Source organism: Hippocampus comes, unplaced genomic scaffold (genome assembly GCF_001891065.2).
Source record: "Hippocampus comes isolate QL1 unplaced genomic scaffold, H_comes_QL1_v1.1 scaffold111, whole genome shotgun sequence".
NCBI classification, from domain to species: Eukaryota; Metazoa; Chordata; class Actinopteri; order Syngnathiformes; family Syngnathidae; genus Hippocampus; species Hippocampus comes.
In genome coordinates, this window is record NW_017805698.1 from 1,970,937 (window position 1) to 1,994,412 (window position 23,476).

A 23,476-nucleotide genomic window follows, 5' to 3' on the forward strand; every position below is an offset into this window, starting at 1 on the left:
ATGATTCTAGAATTTTCATTAATCAGACAACCTAATGATTATCTTTGCCATTCTCTCACTTGCAAATGTCAGAACATTGTGTTCACTGTTCATTGACCTTTACCGAAACATCAACAGTGCCAGCAGCGCTAATCACCGAATTTCTCTCTCACACTGCGCGATATGCAGATTCCAAACGATGAGTCAGTTACAATACAATGTTGTGCTTAATTGCGTGCTAAAATATGTGTTTGGGACATTATCAGTATAGGAATGGGGGTTGGATGAGATGAGAGAGATGGAGAAAGAAGAGAGCATTCATGTCAAGGATGTAGTCACTTCTCCGGGCTGGCTGAGCAACTACCTTATTGGAGGTTTCAAGCAAAGCCATTGCATACATGTAAAATTCTTTGCTTTTCAGACTTTCTGCGGCAAAATAAGTCTCCTATCAAATGGGTCAACACAAACACAAACACACTAGAGCAGTGGTTCTTAACCTGGGTTCGATCGAACCCCAAGTATTCGGTGAATTGGTCTCAGGGGTTCGACGGAGCCTCTGCCATGGAGGTTTAGACATACCCCGACTCAACATGTTAATTAGTTATGACACGCCCGCTGTAGATGATCACATGACATGTATTGTCCAATCAGTGCTGCAGGAAATTTAGTTCGCTCAATCGTCAATGTGAGTGTCGTGATAGTACGTCGTGTTTTCTTTTTAGATTTTTTTTTTTTAATACATGCTATGTTAAGCAAAAAAAAAAAAAAAAAGCGGTCGGACGAATATGTACAACATGGATTCACATGCACCACGGAACATGATGGCATTCAGCGTCCTATCTGAGCAACTCAAAACTGAAGGAACACTTCTTGAGTCATATTTTTATGTTTCACTAATCAACAGTTCGGTGAATGTGCATATGAACTGATTGGGTTTGGTACCTCCAACAAGGTTAAGAACAACTGCACTCGAGGTTAAAGGACGACATGTGTTTTGTAGTCAGATTGGATGACGTCACAGAATTTTTTTCTTGTGTCTTCAGTTTGCTATGCGGTCTTTCATAGATGATTTGCTCACGTTCCTCACTATCCTTAGTTGCACTGCCAACTCCCTGTCTAATTCATCCAATCACAGTCGGAACTTGACAAATTTGCTCACTGCTGACATGAGGATTTTCAGACTGCTCATCAGCTTGCGTTACCGGGTCCCATTTCAGATGGCCATGCGTAGCACTTGCTGCTTTTCGCATTTTAGGATCGATTAGCCTATTTTGTGACCATGCTCCCGGTCTCATTTTTAGTATTTCCACACTGTTGTGGAGCCGGTGCGCGAACTCGGCCATCTGTTGATTTCAGCAAGATGTCCATGTTGTTGTCAAAACACATAATTGGCGAGTGATTGACCTCAAGCTACAACATATCATTGGAGAGTGCTAAAGAATACTAAAGTTGTTGGTTCAACCCTTTGAATACACACACATGCCTGCGCACACAGACACACAAAAAGTGCTTGAACTCTCCTCACATTTTGAAAGGTGCTGTAAAACTGTGGCTAAATTAAGGGCTGAGTACAATAGAGAGAGGCTGCCAGACAGGGCGTCATGCTCGATTTGTGCACACTTGGATTATCAGAGTGAATGGAAAGCAGAAGAGAGAGGACAAGAGGAGGCTTGTTCAGCATTTGCTACTGGAAATGGTGCTTCCATTTTGAGAAGAGGCATTCAAACGGGTGACTTCCTTTATTGATTCCAGATTGTTCCAGGGATTAAACCCTAACCTTATATAGATCCAGTTCCTTTTGCAAGCAAGAAAAGGAAATAGTGATGTCCTCAAAAACCGGGACACTAAATCTGATTCAGATTTAAACCAAGTTTTTTATTGTTGGATTTAATTATGAATATACTGCTCTTGAAAAATAGTCTTGCTTCACTTTGTGTGCATGAATTTCTTAGAAACAAACTTGGTCTAAATTAAATCCATCAAGGTAAATTAATTGCCGTGTCAATTATTCGTCAAGTAAATCGTTGTTGTATTTACAAATTATGTCTGACATGCTCCTGAGAGGCAGAGAGGTGTTTTGCAAACAAAGCAGCTCAGCAGTCAGTTAACTGATGTCCCGCACAATTGTGGCTGCTGATGAGCTCGAAAAGAAGATGATGGAATGCAATTCGTCACTCACTCCGAGGTCTTTTATCTGTAGTGCTGCGAGACAGACACACACACACACACACACACACACACACACACACACACACACACACACACACACACACACAGAGGAAAAAGTGCCCGCTTCAGCTCGTTATAAAAGGTGCTATTTTGGCAGCTACAATTCAGGGCCATGTGCAAAATGTCGGAATTTGATGAGACGTGTCACTGCTAATTTCGACCTTGAAAAGAATAGAGTACGGATTATTGGATGATGATAATGACATGACAATGTCACCGTCAAATTCATATCGTTACATCTAATGTATTTGACTGGGACAGCATGCTCAGTGTCAAATCTGTCAAATCTGCTTGTATAAAATGATGTTTTTAGAAACAGAGAGTTAAATGGACTTACAGCAGTTAAAAAGAAACCATTGAACTCTTACAGCGTTCAACTATAAAGATGCCCCAAGAGATCCCAACAGTTTTTTTCTCTCCTGCCATCAAAAGAAATATCGATTCTAGCGAGTTTAATTGAAGACTCCAACGGGATCCCGAAATTCTAAATATTTGACAACAACAACAAAATCGTGTCATAGCTTCATAGCTTCTCGAACATTGTATCGTGTTACTTTTGTTTTCTCATACATTGTTTCGTTGATAGTAGAATACTACTTTGGAATTGCCCACTGACTTGTGCTACTTTCGGGTGTGCAAGAGCTTTTAATAAAGTTCCTCACCACTGGTTCATTTCTGCCGGTCACCCCTCAGTGCACACAACAATCTTTTCCCCCCTTTCCTCTAAAGCCTCGGTTTAAGAAGAAATTAAACGGATGAAGTTCATTTTAAAGTCATTAAAAGCGTTTCAGTTCTAAGAAAGAAGCCGCTAAGGAGCAGAACACTCCAGCCTGCTGACAAATCACTATTCGCTGGTCCCCTTTTGTGTTAATACTGATTTGAGGGTACGCCGTTGACATAAGTAAGACTACTTCAATAATGGTGATTATATCAGTGACTTACTGACAATCCAGTCATTCATTTTCGTTAGCGCTGGTCCTCATTTAGTGAGCGAGTGAGCTGGAGGCTATCCCAGCTGATTTTGGACTGATTTGTGTCTTGCCAACAAATCACAGGGCTCATCTAGGGGAAAAAAAAAAAATAATCACACCCGTGGCAAATTTTAAGTCTCCAATTAATAGTATGCATATTTTTTTAAATGTAGGAGGAAGCCAGACACTCTTGAGAAAGCCCACACAAGCACATGGAGAACATGCAAACTAAAAAGAGGAAGGCTCAAAAATGGAGCAAACTATACTGTGTTGATGGGAAATATTAACTTTCACAAATATATAAACTGTCATCGTCTGAGCTTTCTGATTTAATTTAAAAGGTGGGCATTTTATTAGCTTTCTGTATAATAAACTTTGATGCACATGTAAAATTCAAGGATGTCACCCATGTTTTTATTCTTTTTTTAATCTTAATTCAGTTCAGACTGGTCAATTTTAACGTTATTCATTAGGAGTTCCATGTGGGATTTTTCCTCTTTCCTAGCAGTCTGGAATGCAACACGAGTGCATGCATACAGCCACTCCCTCATTACCGTATATTAGTACGTCACAGCCTAGAGGTGGGTTTTTTTTTTCTTTCTCTCAAACAAGGATAGATACAAAAGTGCATGCCTACAATAATCTGACAAAGATCGGAATATTTCGTTGACTGCTAATTGGTCTATTCTACAAAGTATGATTATTGTCTTGGAGAAATGTCAGAATATAAATAATATAAGCATAGAATGAAGAGAAAAGTGAAAGAAAGTAGCGCATGCCAGGAGTCAAGGGTATATATACAGTGCGGTGATCCCACAAAGTCTGACCCAAAACTGTGGAACTAAATAGAGTGAGAATAATTGCACGGATGAGACACAGCTGGATAGAGCGCTCGGGCAGGCAATTACTAAAAGGTCTAGCCAAATAATGATGAATCAGTAGTTATTCCACATCAAACCCATTTCTAAATGAATAGTCAAGACTTGAACTTCATTTCTAAAATAAAGTTCAAAAAATTACATTACTTAAAGGCATGTTTTTGGCAATATTTCTGAACTCCATCTTTGTCTTCTCATTCTCATGAGTCATCCACCAAACTACGCCACAGAATAGCTCCTAAAAGCCAATATGTTGAGAGGGAACAGCATATAAAGAAGGTTCATCAGCAGGTTCAATATTGATTTGTCATCGCCCTGATGAATCAGATACTGCTGCAAATAAGATGGATTCTGATCATCATCATATTGCAGTTCTTGCTTTTCATTTCATTTTAAAAATGACAGTATTCACACTGATCTTCTTCCTCCCGAAGCATGAAACTGCCAATGTGGAGTGAACATTTTTTTGACGACAAATACGTTCAAACATATTTGCAAGTATGTTCGAATGTCCTTGTTAGCTAGATGCTAAAGGCATAACACGATAGGGTATTAACTCATGCATGCACAGGTAAAAAAATATATATATATATTGGAGCATCTGGCCTACATCATAATATGTTTGAAAAAGTAAGTAAAGATTGTGTATTCGTAAATGTTATGCTCTATTACAGGCCTGTCCAGTTCCAGTCCTCAAAGGCATCAGCTTGCGAACGTCACGTGACCAAACTCAGTCATTACAGGAGGCCTGAACAACTGTGATGTCATTTTCAGTCGAGAGCAAGTGCCAAAATGGCCGCCTCCTGAAATGGATAAAAACTGGTGGATTTTACTGCTGTATTCATATTCCACAAACACATTATTAAACAGGAGATCGTATTTACACTAGTGGTGCCGCACAGAACAAGAATCTATTTAGTTGACTTCGCCCTTATTACATGTCGATGTATCGAATCGGGACATGGTATCGGCAGATCCTCATAGTAAGGTGCCCAAAAATGTCATTCGGACGTCCCTCGTTTCTGACCACGTCATTGCAAATACATGTTTAGTTTACCCCTCATCATTTGCATTGCAATTGGCGTCAAGAAAATAAATTACACTTATCAACTGTAAGGCAGCGTGAGAGAAAATAAAAATCAAGAGCGTGCCAGAATTGGAATCATAATTTCAGACAACCCAGATTGAAAAGCGATTGATTTGGGCTTCGACAGAGTCCAACGGCTGAATTAAAATATACTGTGCAAGGCAAAGCCACACTGTTTTTCGAGGAGATGTACTCATTTTCATAAAACTTTCAACTGTGTCTTCTACAAAAGACATATTTTCTCTGTACCATTTCATTGCAAGCGCAGGCAAGAGGATTTGTTCCTCATTTGTATGAGATTTCAGCCATCAATCTGGTGCAGGCATGAATACTGTCTTTTTATCCCAAGGACAAACAGAAAAGACATTTCAGACAGATGATTAAACTGAAATGTATCTTGTCTAATCTATTTATATCCAATATCCAAGATACTGTGGGTGCTTTTCAAAACAAAGAGGCACACCAAATGACTGTGGTTTCTGTTGTTAAGGGGGAATGGGGAATTGTTATTTAATCACTGCTGCATAAAAAAGTCTCGCTTAAAGACTAAAGGGAAGAAGCCATTTTTAGTGAGCATGTCAAAGCGGCACCCTAAGAAACTAAATGCTCCACTGCATCATACAAGCTGGAGATTCACCCGAACATGAGATGGAGATTGAAAGTACAACGCATACATCTCACCATTTACATCGACGCAATCTCGTTTAACTTCAACCAGCGCAGCCGTCGCAACATAAATATTTCACAAGGTGTGCTTTACAGTGCAGCCCCGGGAAGATTTCATGAGAGCAACTCCTCATGGTATGCTATGGCAGTGAGACAAAATGAATCCAGGAGTGAAATAAAATGTCTGCAAAAAAAAAAAAAAAAAAAAAAAAGGTTCCCACCTGAATATCGATGTGATTATTCTACTCCCAAAACGGACAGCAATGACACAAACATACTGTATACGAGGAGTCAAGTCAGTAGGTCTGTATTATGATGACTTTACAAGATTGCTAATGTATAGTGCACATTTGAATTAAAAAAAAAAAGAAAATGTGTAAAATCATGCTGAAAGAATAAGCAAATACTCAAATTCAACACCATATTACAAAGTATCAAGCCCATCTATTTTATGGCCCAAAGAAGTATGCATAGAAATCCAAAGTATACAAATTTTTCATTCCCCAAACCTTTACAGTGGGAGCAGGTGTTTTCAGAAATTTAAATGTGAGACATCAAAGATAAGAGTGCTGACTGATATCTTTTTAGCAGTGTCAATCAAAACTGAGCATGTTTCTTTGTAGACATAATTGCTTCGGTGCACCTCATGTGCTGAATCTACATAAATTGTACAAGTGAACCCTTTTTTTTTTCTCAAGTCAAGGGAGTGGGCTTGGATCCCAGATTTATGTGAATTGTGTGTCTACGTGTGGCTTGTGTTTGACTGGCACCAAACCCAGGGTGTACCCTGCATCTCACCCAAAGACGGCGCAGCACACTTTGACACTGAACGAAACAAAGTATACTCTTGGTTTTTGTATGTCTTCATATTCAATATTTTTTTTCGTCTAAATTTTATTTTGGTTTTCATACATTATCAGACCTTCAAATAAACTTTTACAGGAAAATAAAACTTCCCCCACACTTTCTTCAACCACATTGCGACTTAGTCGCACTCAAACATGCATAGGGCTTGATCAATCTGTGGGAAGCTGAGAAAAAAAAAAAAAGATTTTCATGACTTTGCTGATTTGAGAGGTTCGCTCGTCATTTAAAGGAGGTATAAGACACACTACCGGTGTGCTGTCAGGACATGTATTCAAGATAAGGTATGAATTTGCTCAAACGTAGAGATGTGGAACCTAGCGCCCAATGGCAGTAATTGATTATATCCTTACATCGTCTACCGTGTGCACCGTCATCGTGACAGAAATGTCCAAATTGTACGTAGCCAAGCTCTTGATGTCCCCCCCCTCCCCCCTCCCCCCGTTCTTCTGAGGGAATGTTCTTTGGGCACTATTTTGAATCATCTGCACTTATGAGATGCAGGCTGTTGCTAATGCAGGAGTTGGACTGGGGTAATTTTTCCAATTGCCCTCTTCTTCTGGGTTGGGAGATTTTTGGGGGGAAAATGTTGGTCTTTTTATGACAAACCGATCCATTGCTGAGATTGACTGCAACCTAATTAACTCTAACCTAAGGCTTGTTCGGGAATTCACTCTGACGGACGTGCACTCCTCAGACTGGGTGTGTTTTGAGAGTTAAAGTGTGCTCCGCTTTCATTAATTTCCGAATGCAGCCAGCACTGCCGGACTGTGTCCCCATCTGGAGAGCCTAGTGCCTAGCGCCATTTTTGGTGCACTCTGAATAGCCGGACAACAAATTTGAGCAACACTAAGTTTCCAAATGGTACAGTGAACCAGTGCATTCTTTGAGATTATGTCAGAACGTGCCCCGAATGTGCAAGTTACAGAAAGACTCACTCTGCGCCTTCCTGCTCTCAAAGGGTACAGCTGCACCACAAACACGGAAACATGAATTGTATTGGAACAGAATGGCTACTTGTGAACTTAAAAGAAGTTTGTAAACCTAAATTGGTGTGAAGACTTAAGGGGGGCTAGATAGATTTCTGACAGGGCTATAACCACCCCTAACCACAGTGTAGCACCATGCATGCACGCAAATAAATGAGATCAAAATAGTTTGAGTGTGACTGCTAAATAAGCCCACATTAGGTAAAGAAAATGAAGTGAAACTATTATACAACTATGCTTTTATTTTGAAGGTGTGTCTTTTGACAGCGTGTTTCATCGATGTTGCCTCAATTTGATGTTGCCCAGCAGATTGGGAAGTTTCCTATTGCCTCGAGTTGTTAATCAAAACTTGCATTGTGGAATATGCTTTGCTGTTAGTTGTACCTTTATAACACAGTACGGCAAAGTTTTGTGTGCCAGATGTTCAATTAGGAAAGCGAGAATCACAATAGAATTCAAGAAAAAAACCTCTAGCAAGGTACAAGGATGGCTCCCTCTCTCCCCTCCTCCTATCTTCCATACACCATCAGGAGTATTAAAGTATAAGTGATGTTGAATACTTGTTTATCAATTTCATCAAGGTTTTTTTTTTTTTTTCTGGATTCACAAATATGAAATTAAACCAGAAGGGGGACAAAAATATTTGCGATTAATACATGTCTGGCTAAAATGTTCAATGCTTCCCTGAAGTATTTGCTGGCCTGCTGAGAGTAGAAGTAACAGCTGCTGGGTCCACAAGGTGGTAATCCAATAAAACTCTCAGCGAGGTAGAAGAGTGAGGAGAAACTGAATCCACAATCAAACACATTTATGCGCAAGGGGACTCAATATGTGGATTCTGTGTGAGAGCCATGACCTGGACCACTTGGGGTTTTTTACAGGATGCAAGAGCTAGTTGTAAATATCACTGATCGTTGCCAAATGGGTAATTCAATTTCATGTTCAACAAAATCTAATTTGTGGCTCTTTACACGCGTAATTGACACACTTGTTTTGAATTACTTGAGACACTGATTTCAGTTTTCCTTCTACCCTTCAAAATCGTAAATCCACGTATGCAGAGGGCAAACATGCAGTGACAAATGTGCTTGTTTCCTTCTCAGTTTTCCAAACCAAAATTGACAGCATCTATGACAACTTCATCACCACTGCTTTTGCTCAGCCGCTAACCATCTTCACAACCTTTTATGACCGACCAACCACTCTGTCAGTTCCCCGCAGTCTGCAGAGCTTTCGATACAACTGACCGGAATGAAAACCATTACTTGCACCCTGGGCCCTCTTTCTCTATCTCTCAACTCAATTCTCTGTGGGTGGACAACTCAAACTTGCTTCCGACATGACCACTGAAGCTAAAATTGAATCTCCAAAAGATTTTTGGCCCATCTCCAAATTATTATTGCTGTATAAACTTCTGAATGTACTGTAACTTCACAATTGCAAAGCACCACCAGTTCCAGAAAGTAAAAACCTCACCACAGTGTGGCCGTAGAAGCACAACAACACGAGTAGAAGCAGCTGCCGGTTGAGTCAAACTGTGGCAGTGTTTTGACTTTCTGGATGAGATTTGGCACCACTGCTTTGCACTACCAACTCCATAAAATTACTGGCAGAGTCTAAGTTCAAATCATATCTTGACAGACATCACTTCTACAATCAATATCTACACGCGCACTGTAATGTCCCCCTTGCACAAGATTTAGTTCACGGCGGCCTTGTCTTTATCCAGCATCTGCTCTCTTTGGTCAGATAATCTGCCGTCATGGTCTTAACATTTGCTGCACCAGAGATATCCTCCATGACAGCAATCTCTACTACTGCTCACTCAACCGTGTCGAAGTTTATCTCAGGAAGAAAATCAAAGCTTCAAAACAATTTGCTCAAACTCAATTGGGACCGATGAGAAATCAGCCTCATTGGAACAAAAGCAACGACAGCTTCACTCTCAACACCGATGGCTCCACCGGACCCACCTTTCCTCAGAAGCAAAATGTAGTTCTAATTTTCCAACAGAACCTTCCTTTCGACCAGCATGTCAATTACGTCACAAAGACAGCTTCACCTGTCGCCACCCAACTGTGTCCTCCTCAGCTGCAAAGACCCTCATTCATGCCTTCACCTTCCACCTGGACTAATGCATCATCTCGATGGTCTAACTTCAAAAAACCTCACAAAAATCTCCAATTCACCAAGAACTCTGCTGTGAACTTACTCGCCCATCCAGTGATCCATGAACCGCCAGCTTCTCATTCCCTCAGAGTATCAATTTCAAAATTCTCCTCCCAACCTAAAAAAAGCTCTCAATAACAGGGCCCTACCCAACCTGACTGAGCTGCTCCATCATCACACCCGCACATACAACCGTTCTTGTCTCCTCCCATCAGGACCGAGTGCAAATCTTTCAGAGAACTGAGCATTCTTCATTGCCGCTCCCACAATTTGGGACTCACACCCAAAATCCAACCATGAATCTTCATTTGCCTCCAATTAAAACAAACAAAAAAAAAAAAAAAATTCAAAGAAATTTCCCAAACAAAAAAACAAAAAAAATTCAAAGAAATTTCCCTTCAACTTGTGTCGTGGCTTTAGGAGTCCTGAAATCCACAATGTACATGTGATTTCTTATTATTCTTATTATCATGAAGACAGAATTGGTCCCCTGACAAAGACTACAGAAGTCAGAAACTTGCAGCAATGTTAAACAAGCAAAATTAAACAATCACTGTGCTTCTTAAAAGTGTGCACCGCACTGGCACAATTATGACTGGGAAGAAAAGGTAAGCCTCTTTTAAGTCATACATGCTTCTAATGTCTTTAGGTAATTGGATTCACAGAAATGGAATGAAATACCATTTGAGGGAAATATATGATTGGGTAAAATGTAAAATCGTATGCTGCAATTATTACTTCTAGGTGGGCTGCATTTAGATTTTGACAGGAACGGTGCATCAGCAGAGAGCTGCGTCTGACCTTCCCTGCTGTTGAGCGCATTACACTTCAATTAACGACAACGGCCTGCTGAGAGCAGAAGGAGCAGCTGCTGGGTCCGTATGGTGGTAATTCAATGAAAGTCTCAGACAGGGGCAAAGTGAGGAAAAACTTTAGCCACATCAAACACATGTATGCACTCGGGGACACAGCATACTAGCTAAAACCAAGGAGTGAGAGCCATGACCCGAACAGCATGGCGCTTTCACAGCATGCAAAAAGTACTTCCAAATACACTTGATTTTCGACAAATTGGTAATTCAATTTCACGTGCAACAAAATCTAATGACAGACTCTTTTCTCACTTCATCGATACGGTTATTTTCAATTATTATAGAGACTCATTTCAGTTTTATTTGCCTCTTTTAAAATTTCAAATGTGCCATCTAAACATTTTACAGACTTGGGATGCACGATAAAGTTTCACGAGAGAGACAAAATATTAAGACCACCTCTCTGTGTGACCAAGTGTACAATCAGAAAAACCATTACATTAACATAATGTTAAATTTATGCCTCTAGAGTCCCTGATGTTATTGTGGTTTATTTGCCTGACTTCTTTGTAGGCACCATCAGTTCAGGTCCCTCTCAGTGATGGTGTGAATGTGAATGCGAATGGTGGTCTCTGTAGACTCTTTTCCATTACAGGTTCCAGAATGGCGTGGAAACTCTTTGCCGCAGCCTTGGCCTCCGTTGCTTCTCCCATACAACAGCCAAACAATTGGGACACAATTGGTGTGTGGAAGCCTCTACCGCACACTTGCGAGCGCCTGGGGTTCTGCCCCACAGACTTTGGGAGTGACAGAGTCTCGGCTACTGGTTTTGCTGTGATTGAAAACGTGACTCATCACATGCACAGAACTTAATATTTTGAGGCTCCTGCATTCCCCTGTGACCCTGTTCAGGAGAAGCTGTGTTGAAAATGGATGGATAACCAAATTTAGGATTTGGTTACATGCAAGTATGTGAAATAAGTCTTGGCCGTCATCGCTTTATTGTACACCACTTTGTCTTTCTGCAGCAACATGTGCGTTCTTTGACTGACATCGTGCAGTGTGTGGCCGCCCTAAAGAGTAAAGTGGATGTATTGATAGACGGGACTCGATCTCATTCACTTGAATGGACCCATCGGCGTGTACATGGCTGGTAAAAATTCTGACCACAAGCTTTGCTCATGTCATCCACAGGTACGTATGAAATTGTAAATATGGTGAAGTAGCCTATTGTTGTAAAATATGATATACTATATGGTTACTATATCTAATTAATTTTTATGTCTCTTGCTTGCTTAAAACCAGGAAATAGGCATGTGTCGTGGGTTTCCTTGCTGCATCACTTAAAGAAATGCCTTATCTGTCAGTCAATCAGATGACAACCTGTCCAGGATACTGTCTGACAGGTTCCGTTGGGTGCCACTGTGATAAAATCCTTAAACTCCCATCAGAGGAGCCATATATGCTTTATGGTAAATGGCTGGATTTGCACAATAAATAAGAAAATATGTGCTTGTAGCTGTAAGTTAAAATTGTAAAGTATTTACATTTTTCCCCCAAACTGTTCCACACAAATATAAACTGTGCATCCATCCATCCATTTTCAACACCGCTTATCCTGAACAGAGTCGCGGGGAGTTGCTGGAGCCGATCCCAGCTGACTTCAAGCAGAAGGCAGACTACACCCTGAACTGGTCGCCAGTCAGTCGCAGGGCACATCTTGAGACAAACAACCACATCGACACCATCACTGAGTGGGAACCAAGCCCACGCTGACCACACACAAGTCAGGCGAGCGTGCCACTACACCCTAAGTGACGAAATGCTGTTCATAAACAACCACATCGACACCGTCACTGAGTGGGAACCAAGCCCGCACTGACCACACACACAAGTCAGTCGAGTGTGCCACTACACCCTAAGTGACGAAATGCTGTTCATTAAACACAAAATGAATCAATTGACCAAGCCTTCATTCTTATCATTTTGCCATTGAATGAAATTAATTTGGTTTATTTTGAGTGTGCCATACTAAGGACAGAAAAGTAGTAATTTGTGTGTATTTCAAGACAACAAAAGAAAAAAATCCTCCCAGCAGTCAAAAATTGACTCCTTGGCAAGTGTAGAACACTATTCTCTAAATTTAGAAAAATAGTAATTTGTGTGTATTTCAAAAGACAACAAAAGAAAAAAATCCTCCCAGCAGTGAAAAATTTACTCCTTGGCAAGTGTAGAACACTATTCTCTAAATTGGTCTCCATTAAGATGCGTGAAATATTTGTACATCGTTACGTTGCGTGAAAAATAAAAGCTGAAAGCTGATAATTAAAAGCAAGGTTGTTTTTCCACACAAAAGACACCCATCTGTCAATGTATTTGTTTGTTTTTTTTTCATAACATCCATGTTGTGAAAAAAGTCACCTTGAAACTTTGAGCGTGTGATGCAAAACCCAATCCTGACAACATCATTAACATGAAAAATGTGCAACGATACATTTGGGCCGACAAGATTAAAGCCCCTAACAATGCCCAGACCTTATCTGAAAACTTGACCAGCAGTGTAATTACATGGGCACCGGCCAGCCTTCAACAGCACTGTTAGCCTGATTGGATCTCACCTTGACTTGACCTATTTGACCCCGGGCGACTGAAACAACTCCGTACATCAAGACAAGAAACAATGCATTAGTTTATCAGCTGATAAAGACTTCAGATAAAACTATCCTGATCCTATTACACGTAGAAATAACTCCTTTTTATTGTACGTGTAGCAAAGGATCTTGCTTTCTATAAGATCATTTTTTTATTCTTAAAAAAAAAAAAAAAAAAGAACCTTTGCAGAACAGAATATGAGCACAATGGTCCGGTTTCTATCGACATAAAAGAGATATTTTAAATATTTTTTTCCCTAAATCACAACCAATTTTTCGTATTATGAATATAGACATAGACAGGATAAAAGTCTGTTTTTGAACATATTATTACCAAACCTGTTTGTAATGGCACAAGGGCAAATCAATAAATAAGTACACCACCTTTTTTTCATGATGATCTGGAAAAAGGTGTGACAGTACAGCAGTGCAGTAATCTTTATCTCATATCGAAACCTATATATCAAATACAGCGTATTTTAGTAACTCTTAATTATTAGGAAACCTGTCCCATTTTATTTTCGGTGCAACCCACATTATAAAGGAGTTCATTAGTAACTAATGAAAAGCAAACCCTGCCATTGTGAATCATTTGAGCCGACGTTCTGAGAACATAAAAACGTGTGTGCTTGTTTGTCGAATTGACTTGAAAACATACAGGTGACTGAGCTGCAGAGGATTTTCGAGCATTTGGCTCATCCAAATGTCAACAATCAAAATAATTGGATATTGACTATTTATGCAACGCTTTTGCAGTTGTAACATTGAACTCAGCGCATTTGAATGGGCACACAGAGGCTGAGTACAAGGTCCGTGTTCTGAATGAGGCAGTCCTCAAAACATGTGCACGCTGCCATTGTGCCATGACATATTGAGTTCATGTCTGTTTGAAACCAATCATCATTGATGGTCCCCCCCACTCCCCCCACGAAATCCTTCATACTGACATGTTGTGGGAATCTTTATCGTTTTTTGTGCCCCGAGGCTGTAATTCTAGGAACCAATTATTGGATCCCCATGAGCTTTGTTTGGCCCCTGTGTTACTCACCACCTGGAGCACTGTGTGGGTTACTTTTGACATCAGCACCCCAATGGCCTTCGTCAAGTTACCTGGTTCACTTTACTGTGCAGTTCTCAAACTTTTCTCCACATATATATGGCAATAGCCTTCCAAAATCCACTTATCATTTATGACACGCGACGATAGTTATTTATTCCAAAATGCACTAGTTAGATACGGGACTTAAAACCCTCGTGCCATGCAGGTACACTCCATGTACACCTGCATGCGTTGTGTCGCAAAAACAAATGCATGCCATGCATGGGTTTTAAACCTGTCGCATGCATTTGTTTTTGCGACACAACGCATGCAGGTGTACATGGAGTGTACCTGCATGGCACGAGGGCTACGTACAAAAATGAGAAATGTCACTTAAAAGGTGAATTTGCAACTAAAAAAAAGAAAAAAAAACACTCGGCATGACGTGACAGTTTTACATGAGTAGTTATGCTCTATTGTTACGTTTATCACCTATTTTTATTTTAATTAACTGGACAGTCTCCCAAAAAAATGAAACTTCTAAACAATAACAGTTAGGGCTCTGTTTTCGTTCCCAGTGCAAAACTAGCACGGAACTCAGTCTAACTGCGTATAGGTGAGTTTTTTTTCTTTTGGTATTTTGATAAACTTTGCACAGGTAGACTCGGGCGTAATGGGGTATTTGCGTCGTTTTGGCCCATTACCAGATGAATGATGCATGATGATGCATTTCCCTGGGCAATTGTGCCGTCATCCCTCATTTCCATTAAAATCAGGGCAGTCGCAGCGCAGGCTAGCTTGACATTGCGTAAACGGAAATAGTCTCGCTGGTCTGTGCCTGAGATTGGCACGTAAACTGCAAGATCTCCCTCCCCATATGACATCGTCAGCTGCGCATGTGACATGGACAATGGCAGAGCCCCTTCCATCCACGAGGTGTGGGTCCGTGTGTCAGAACCCGGAGAAGACCCACGCAGGCTGGAGCTGGAATTGAACCCAATGCCTCTGCACCGTGAGGTTGACGCGCTAACCACTGGACCACCGGGCCGCCATGGTTTAATGTAATTAGTTAAATGTTCTGCATTGTCCAGGCTTTTGAACTTACTTAATACAGCCTTCTATAATGTCACCTCATTTACCCATTCAAACAATGTTGCTGTTGCCATGGAGCATTTGCCAAGGAAATTAAATTCTCATTCACATTTAGATGACGCCATGTCAGGATCAACCCGGGCTTCGCTCTGCACTAAGCTGATGCTATTAAAAAGTGTCAATCAAGGAGGTTATTACAGAGGCCTGGGTGTGAAATTCACAGCCCGCTACCCAACCATTTTTGTTCCGTGAACACGCTCTTAACTCAAAACATGCATATCTCAAATCATCTGTCCAGATTGAAATGAACTGAAAGGCCACTCATTCGTTCTAGCCTCCCCCAAATACCCGGAAAAAATGTCGTGTTTTTTAATAAGGAAAATGCGATATATTTTTCCTTGTAAAGACAATAAAATCAAGCAGCTTCTGCATCACGATTTAACCATTGCCACTCCTTCGGGTGTGTGTGACTTGGACTCGAGCATTATAACATTGGCACGTAGATGGTATTTGTTATCCTGTCTTTGGCCTTTCATCTGATGTGTGTTGTTTGCATTAAGTCAAATGGACTGTTTTGAGGCCAACCAATGTGGTTGATTGAAATACACAATGTGGAATTCTCTTTGTTTGATGTTTAGTTTGACAGTGAACTTCATATAGGAGTGGCAATAAACATCATCATACTGTACCTCACTAGTGAAGAAACCAGCTACAATCGCCGCCTGCATTTCATGACAATGAAAATAGCAGCATGCAAACTCAGTACTTGTTGCTGCAATGCTGAGAATTGTTCATAATATTACACGTAGGCAAAAAAAAGTAACCGTACAATTTAATCTGACAATATAAACACTGCTGTTTTCTAATAATTGATGTCTCATTGTAATCAATTACAAATGAACACCGTAATATATTGTTAATATAAATTTAGAGAAAGATCATGTCCTACCAGGAGACAGATAAATGAGCCCAATATTGTCATCCGCTTGTGGATAGTAATTGATATTCATTTCAGTTATTATGAAGATCCATAACTCAGTCCAATACGTTCAGTAAATATGTTCCTATAAATTAGAACCAAATAAATGAGTCAAGTGTATAGCTTGTTCATCACATTAAATGTCAGTGGTCTCGCTTGCCAATTACAGTGAACCTGAACCACAATCAATAGGCTCGCTAATCTAAATTCACATACCATCTGTAGCTTCTGCACGCCTGTCTGAATGTTCCCTGGCTTTGGTAAGACAGTGATTAAAATCAGCCAATACTCGAAGACAGCAACACACACAAAAAAAAAATAATGATTTCCTGCACCACTTTGTCCACCTCTCACTGCAATTCAAAGATAAGAGCTTGAAAGAGCTGTAACCAAAATAATACACTTTTCTTTATATATATATAAAAAAAAAAAAAATGACAAACTGAATAAACAATGTGAAGGTTTGATCTGTAATAAATGGAGAAGGGATCCACCAAGACATACTGCATCAAATCGAAGGATGCATTCATTGCTTTCTGAAAACCGTATTTTACCACAACAAAACATTAATTGAACATTATTATTGGAACATTTGATGTCAGACGTTGTAACCTAGCAACACCAAATGGCCACAATCATGTCAATCAAGGACATACGAGTAGCTCCTTTTGACCAAGGGTAATAATGAAAAGATTCACATCCATATAGTCAAAGTAGTGTAATTCATAGCGGCTTGACATAAAGCAGTCTGGAGCAGCGCATGCGGTGTAGCTTCGAAAACAAACATTTGCCAAAAGAATACCACTGGTACAATCCCTCAGGAGAGCTCCCGGGAATTCCATCAATCCATTTTCTAAAGCACTTGCTCTCGTTTGAGGTCGAGGGTGAGTTAGAATCTATCCCAGCTGACTTCGAACAAGAGGTGGGGTCCTCCCTTGACTAGTGCCCAGTTAATCATAGTTCATATACAGACAAGAAAAGATTCACACTCACATTCACACCTATGAGCAATTCAGAGTATTCTTTTCACTAAAGAAGCATGTTCTGTGGATGAGGAGGGAATTGAAGTACTCAGAAAACCTCTGCAGGCAGGGGGGAGAACATGCAAACTCCACAGAGTCATTGCAAGGGAGATTCAACCCCAGATATCCTGACTAACTGGCCCCACTGGGAAGTGTTTTTTCTAATCTAACACCACCGTGGACACAGAGCCTTTTGCCAAAATCGAGGTGTTTGTTAACCTGACTGTAATGTGATCACTGTGAAAATGGAATCCATTAGGTGAGAATAGCCGTGCGCGAAATAATCTGATTTGTCCACAATTTTACAATGTTGTGTTCAGGCAAATTTGACAGTAACAAAGAGGAAAATAGCCCCAAAATCACATTACCGTATAGTCAGAACTAAACATTCTGTTAATGCACAGATTAGTGTGAAAGCTACATTTGCAGTGTGCAAAGTACAGTCCGATGCAATGTGTCAACGTCTTTTGTAAAGTTAATCCGATGCATGATCCACTACATCAATGTAACCAAAGGCCACCATAAACATTTTTGAGCAAGACTAACAGGTCATCTTTTATTATGTTCGATAACACTGATGCCACATATTTCTTTCTGTGTTATAATCCGATATGATACGCGCGTTTAATGAGTTCATCTGTTCAATCGTTTGTTTTCTTTTCTTCGGACAATGACATAACCCCGCTTGATGAGAATGAAAGAGGAACAAAATTGACTTACTTTTCATATCTGTGGATGTAAAAAGAGGCATACTGTAGATGTGCGTTTGTATTGGTTCATTTGGGCAGGTCCTGTGAACTAAACATGAAGAATGCAATTCTTTAAAAAGGCTTCGCCATATTTAGGCGATGAAGGAGATCGTGTACATGGAACCCATGGCAGCGACTGTCATGTTCTGTGTTGATTGTGTTCCAGCTCCAGCTGGACTGGAGGGCGTTTCCCTCCGGCAGGTGCACCTGTGCCTCGTTTCCCAATCAAGGATTTAGTGACTCTGACTTCTGATTTGCCATGTCAGATTATTGATTTTATTTGCTGTTGTGCTTCAAGTATGATTTTCTAGACCTCTCGATGCTATTCATAATCGCTCTCGTATCGTTCATAAATATTTTTGCTATTCTACTATTGCTCTTTGTTTTCATGTTATTGGACTTTTGCATATTTCATTTGAGTATTCTCTGTGCCTTTGCAAGCGCTTTTAGTTGCATGCATTGTTTTTCCTGGCACTTTGTGACCAGTGATTTCAGTTCATAATTTGTTGGTGCGATTTTCTTTCGTAAATATTTTTTCTCATCGCACTTTGTCCGAGCATGCATATTTGGAATCCTAAAACATTATTTCGCCTCTTCCTAAAACAGATACATTCTGTAATTTGCCGTTCTATTGTGTGTTACTTTTCAAATATTTTTCAACCGACAGAATTTTGGCAGTCTTTAATATGCCAGATCAACAAACCCGATGGCTTGACCGTCGCTCTCGTTTTGTTCATAAATATTTTTTGTTATTCTACTATTGCTCTTTGTTTTCATGTTATTGGACTTTTGCATATTTCGTTTGAGTATTCTCTGTGCCTTTGCGAGCGCTTTTAGTTTCATGCATTGTTTTTCCTGACACTTTGTGACCAGCGATTTCAGTTCATACTTTGTTGGTGCGATTTTCTTTCGGAAATATTTTTTCTTATCGCACTTTGCATATTTGGAATCCTAAAACATTATTTCACCTATTCTTAAAACAGATACATTCTGTAATTTGCCGTTCTATTGTGTGTTACTTTTCAAATATTTTTCAACCGACAGAATTTTGGCAGTCTTTAATATGCCAGATCAACAAACCCGATGGCTTGACTCTTGGCAATGTGTCACAAGGGCCTGGCTTTGTGCCAGGACATATTCAACGACAACACAAGCAGCCAGCCAGTTCTCGCCATCATCCAATTGTCTGAAAGCACACATTCTCTCCTAATTGGATGGAAACAAGCTGAGAAACGGGATATAATAGCACTGGAAATGAGGATGGAGAAAGTAGTCACCCCCGGCTCCAGGTTAGAACATAATGAAATAATTAACCGCCATGGGATCCTTTCCTGTGGCGCGCAAAGGCGCCGAAGTCGGGAGTATTTTCAAATTGGCAACATTTGTACAGAATAAGGTGTAAGCGCAAGGAAGGCCTGGCATGCTGATTCCTGTACACCTGCTAATAGGACATACAGGGAAAGGCCGTCTTTATTGAAATGTCAAAAGCCTTGCGCCCCTTGACTGCTCATCACGACAGGACGATGGTTGATCTGGCATCCGTATCCAAAAGCGGCAGAAGGTTTCACTGCAAATAAAACATCCAACTATCCTCCGTTTGGAAATATTCCAAGTACTTGTGTCTGTCAGTTCTGCTTTCTGAGGAGGCAGGCTGCCAAGACTTTGCTGAAATATTCTGTTCTTCCTCAACACGTTTGTGCTGCTGAATTTAACTCACACAAACAACCTTATGCGACTGGATGGGTCCTAAATAAACCAAATTTCCACCTTAAACATGTTAAAATTGAAAAGCTCAATCTACTAAACCAAGGTCTTGTGGCACACATTTAAATGTGGGGATCTGATGGTAGTGCGATGGATAGAAGAGCCTTTGCGTATACTTAACATGTACATCTTTGCACATGATTAAAATGTGGTCAACCAATGTATTTTTAAGCAAGTTTTAGTGTTTATACATTTTAATCATATGCAACCGAAAACCAAGTACTTTTTTTCACTGGACGCTACCCGTTTACATTCACAGATCAAAGTCTGCTACAACGCACACTCCTGCAACCATTTGGCACAAGTGCAACAACAAATCAGCCTGCATGATGCTTACACCTGCTCATTCCGAGATAATAAAGGAGTCAGAGAGCTCGGCCAGGAATGTGTTTATCTCATTAAATGTAAACACTGTTGTTCCAATAAAGACATAAAGGGAGTTTGCGGTATAACTGTGCAATACAATCTCGGTTTGCCGACAGCTTAGTGGCTTTCACTGTCAAAAGACTCCACCTCACGGTTCCGGAAAATACTTAGTGTTGCTCCCCAGACACAGGCGAGCTGAACACTGCCGCAGTGTGTTCCATTACAATCAGTGTCGTGATTATATTTAGTCATAATGAGGGGTTTTTTTTTTTCGAGAGCTGGTTCACAGTAATGCGAGTCAAGAATCATTTGTTTACTTGCCTGACAATTTTGCTTCTTAATTCTTTTTTTGATATCACACACACAAAGTATATTTTGCTTCTAAACTTTTCCACCATAGAAGCAGAAGCACTCTAAAGTTGAGTTATTTTTCATCAGACTGGGGCTACCTGCAATACTTGCGAAGGTTTAATTTCGTCGAAAAGAGAGAATGCTTCCAATATGCAGCTGAAACATCTTTTGCATTATCATTTTATAGAATTTTGCATACATTAATAATTATATCAGGCATCATATATATCTTTTGTATGATTTCATTTCCTCACCCAATGAGAACTGGCTACTAGTTCAACTAAACACATTGCTGGAGCTGATCCCAAGTGAGTAATTTATTGCCTCCATGGTAGCGAATTAGATACACTTCTGGAATGATGAGGAAAGATGGCAAAGCCATGCTAATTGCGCTTGGGTGATCGAGTACACTTTTCACAGAAGTCTGGCTGGAACTGCGTTAAAACAGCGAACATCCAACTGTCCGCAGCAAAACAGTAGGCAAATTAATATGGGTTTGGAATCTGGGGAGCAAATCATACTCGGAAGCGGAAAGTAATTGATGATGTTCGTCAGCCAAGAGCAGTGGCCTATAAGGATACAAGTATAGTAATATAGTATAAAATATTTATAATATCCATCCATCCATCCTCACAAGGCTCGCGCAGGGTGCTGGAGGCTATCCAAGTTGTTTTCGGGTAGTAGGCCGGGGACACCCTGAACCGGTTGCCAGCCAATTGCAGGGCACACAGAGACGAACAACCATCCGCGGTCACATTCACACCTAGGGACAATTTAGAGTGTCCAATCAGCCTGTTCATTCCATGTTTTTGGAATGTGGGACGAAACCGGAGTACCCGGAGAAAGCCCACGCAGGGGAGAACATGCAAACTCCCACAGGATGGCCGGAGCTGGGATCGAACCCGGTACCTCTGCACTGTGAGGTCGACGCGCTAACCACCAGACCATTGGGCCGCCCTATTTATGATATCAAAAATTATAATTATTTGTTTTTGCAATGGAGTCCTGAATTTTTATTTTCAGGTTTGCAGAATAAATATTCACAAAATTACTTCCAAGTAGATTTGATCTTTTTTAAACCAGTTCGGAGAAATGAAATACAGTTTGCTGTGAGAGGCAATGTGAAAATAAGAAACAAAAAAATATTGATTCTCTCTGATGTTGATATACTGTGCAAATCTCTCTCTCTCTCTCTCTCTCTCTCTCTCTCTCTCTCTCTCTCTCTCTCTCTCTCTCTCTCTCTATATATATATATATATATTTATATATATAAAAATGGGTGTTATATTGTCATGTTTTTTATCATTTAATAATACCCTTGCTCAGGTCCCTGGGATTGTTAACCTGCTAAAAAAAAAAAAAATGCTCCACAAAATTATGAAGTTGCTTGTTGCACAAAACTGCACAAAGAAAAAAATATATATTTTGAGCCTTGAACATTAATCAGGACAATATCCCTCATGTTTGGCGAACGTTACTCAAATAAGTCCCTTTAATTGTCCCCTGTTTTCATGGACATGCAGCAGCTGTGTCGATACCCACGGAGAACACCCAGAAACGGCAACAACACTAATCATAAAGTTGGCAGTTGGTTATTACTGTCACCACAGTGAGTATCGCTATACCAAAGTACTTATGCTACATAAAACATTCTTCCCGATGTCATTAAACGTGAGGGTTGTTGAAAAGCATTTAACTGTGTGCGTGGGTGTTTGTCTGTTTACATACACGGTCGCTCCAGAAATGTGGATGGCAATTAGGTTTAACTGAATAATTAGCAAAGCATGGTGTGAACAAAGCAGAGAAATGTTGTCATGCACTTACATATGGGGGGGTGGTACTTTTTTAAATATAGTGTTGTCGGGAAAACAAGAAAATCAAGGTTTTCTACCAAATCAGTTTGTTGAGTGCTCTAATTTGGGGAAGAACTGACATTTGCCTGACAACAAGAAAAAAAAGTTTCATAAGGGAAGAAAGAAGAGAAACAACCTTGCGGTACTTTGACATTTCTTGTGTTCTAAATTGTGAATCTGTCAGAAGAGCAACAAATTAAGGAGAACATCATGTTACTTGCAGCATCTGGCATATGAATGCCGAGCCACTGTGATAAATGATCAGAGTGAGAATATCTTTTTTTTTTTTTTTTTTTTTACAGCCTTGATCCATTTATGAATGCTGCATTAATACATGGGCTTTAAATATTCATTAAAATACCTACATGAATTTGCAGGAGCAAGATTGTAACTTAGTGCCAAATGGTCAGTCATGAAAAAGAGCTTTAAAATGTAAAATCCCATTTGTAGTGTCTTATCACGGCAGGTCCGTCAAGGAGCAATAGTGGCATTGAAAAGTGATTCACTTAAAATAACTTTTTCTGTGAAAAGCGACTCCGCTGGGATGACACGCTCATGACTTTACCGAATCAGACTGCACTTTTAAATAATGCTCGCGAGTTGTTATTTCTGGCATGCAATCATGTCAAATATCCTCGGTTTCGAAACCTATGGAACACAAAAAGGCGGTTGCTGGATATCAAAGTGGCACATTAAACCTGAGCGACTCACTGCAGCTGCACATTTCCATGACATCAAAAGCCGGAGCTGTATATTTTCATCAGAGGTCATGCGTTCTCTTCAGGTGAACTACTCCTTTCTTTTCTCATTAGGTGTAATTACCAGTGACATCTAAAAGGCAGCTGGAGAAAAAACAAAAAAAGAAAATGTCAACAGAAAAAGGAGATCTGGATGGACAACTTTAAAAAAGAGCCACTATCAAGGGGGGGGGGGCGGAAAAAAGCATAACACTAATTCTATTACTGG

At 40.2% G+C, this 23,476-nt stretch overlaps 1 protein-coding gene across 6 annotated transcripts in view; it reads right to left on the reverse strand.

Annotated features, from left to right (window-relative positions):
- thsd7ba (thrombospondin, type I, domain containing 7Ba) overlaps positions 1-23,476 on the reverse strand; it is a 168,248-nt gene that overhangs the window by 134,064 nt on the left and 10,708 nt on the right. For 4 of the 6 annotated variants that reach the window (XM_019882541.1, XM_019882543.1, XM_019882542.1 and 1 more), the window contains exon 1: positions 18,148-18,388. The exons of 1 other annotated variant lie outside the window; for it this stretch is intronic. The gene's annotated coding sequence lies outside the window, so the exon portion shown is untranslated. Of the gene's footprint in view, positions 1-3,150; positions 3,271-18,147; positions 18,389-23,476 lie in introns of those variants that run through there. One more of the 6 variants, XM_019882539.1, reaches the window with a different exon arrangement.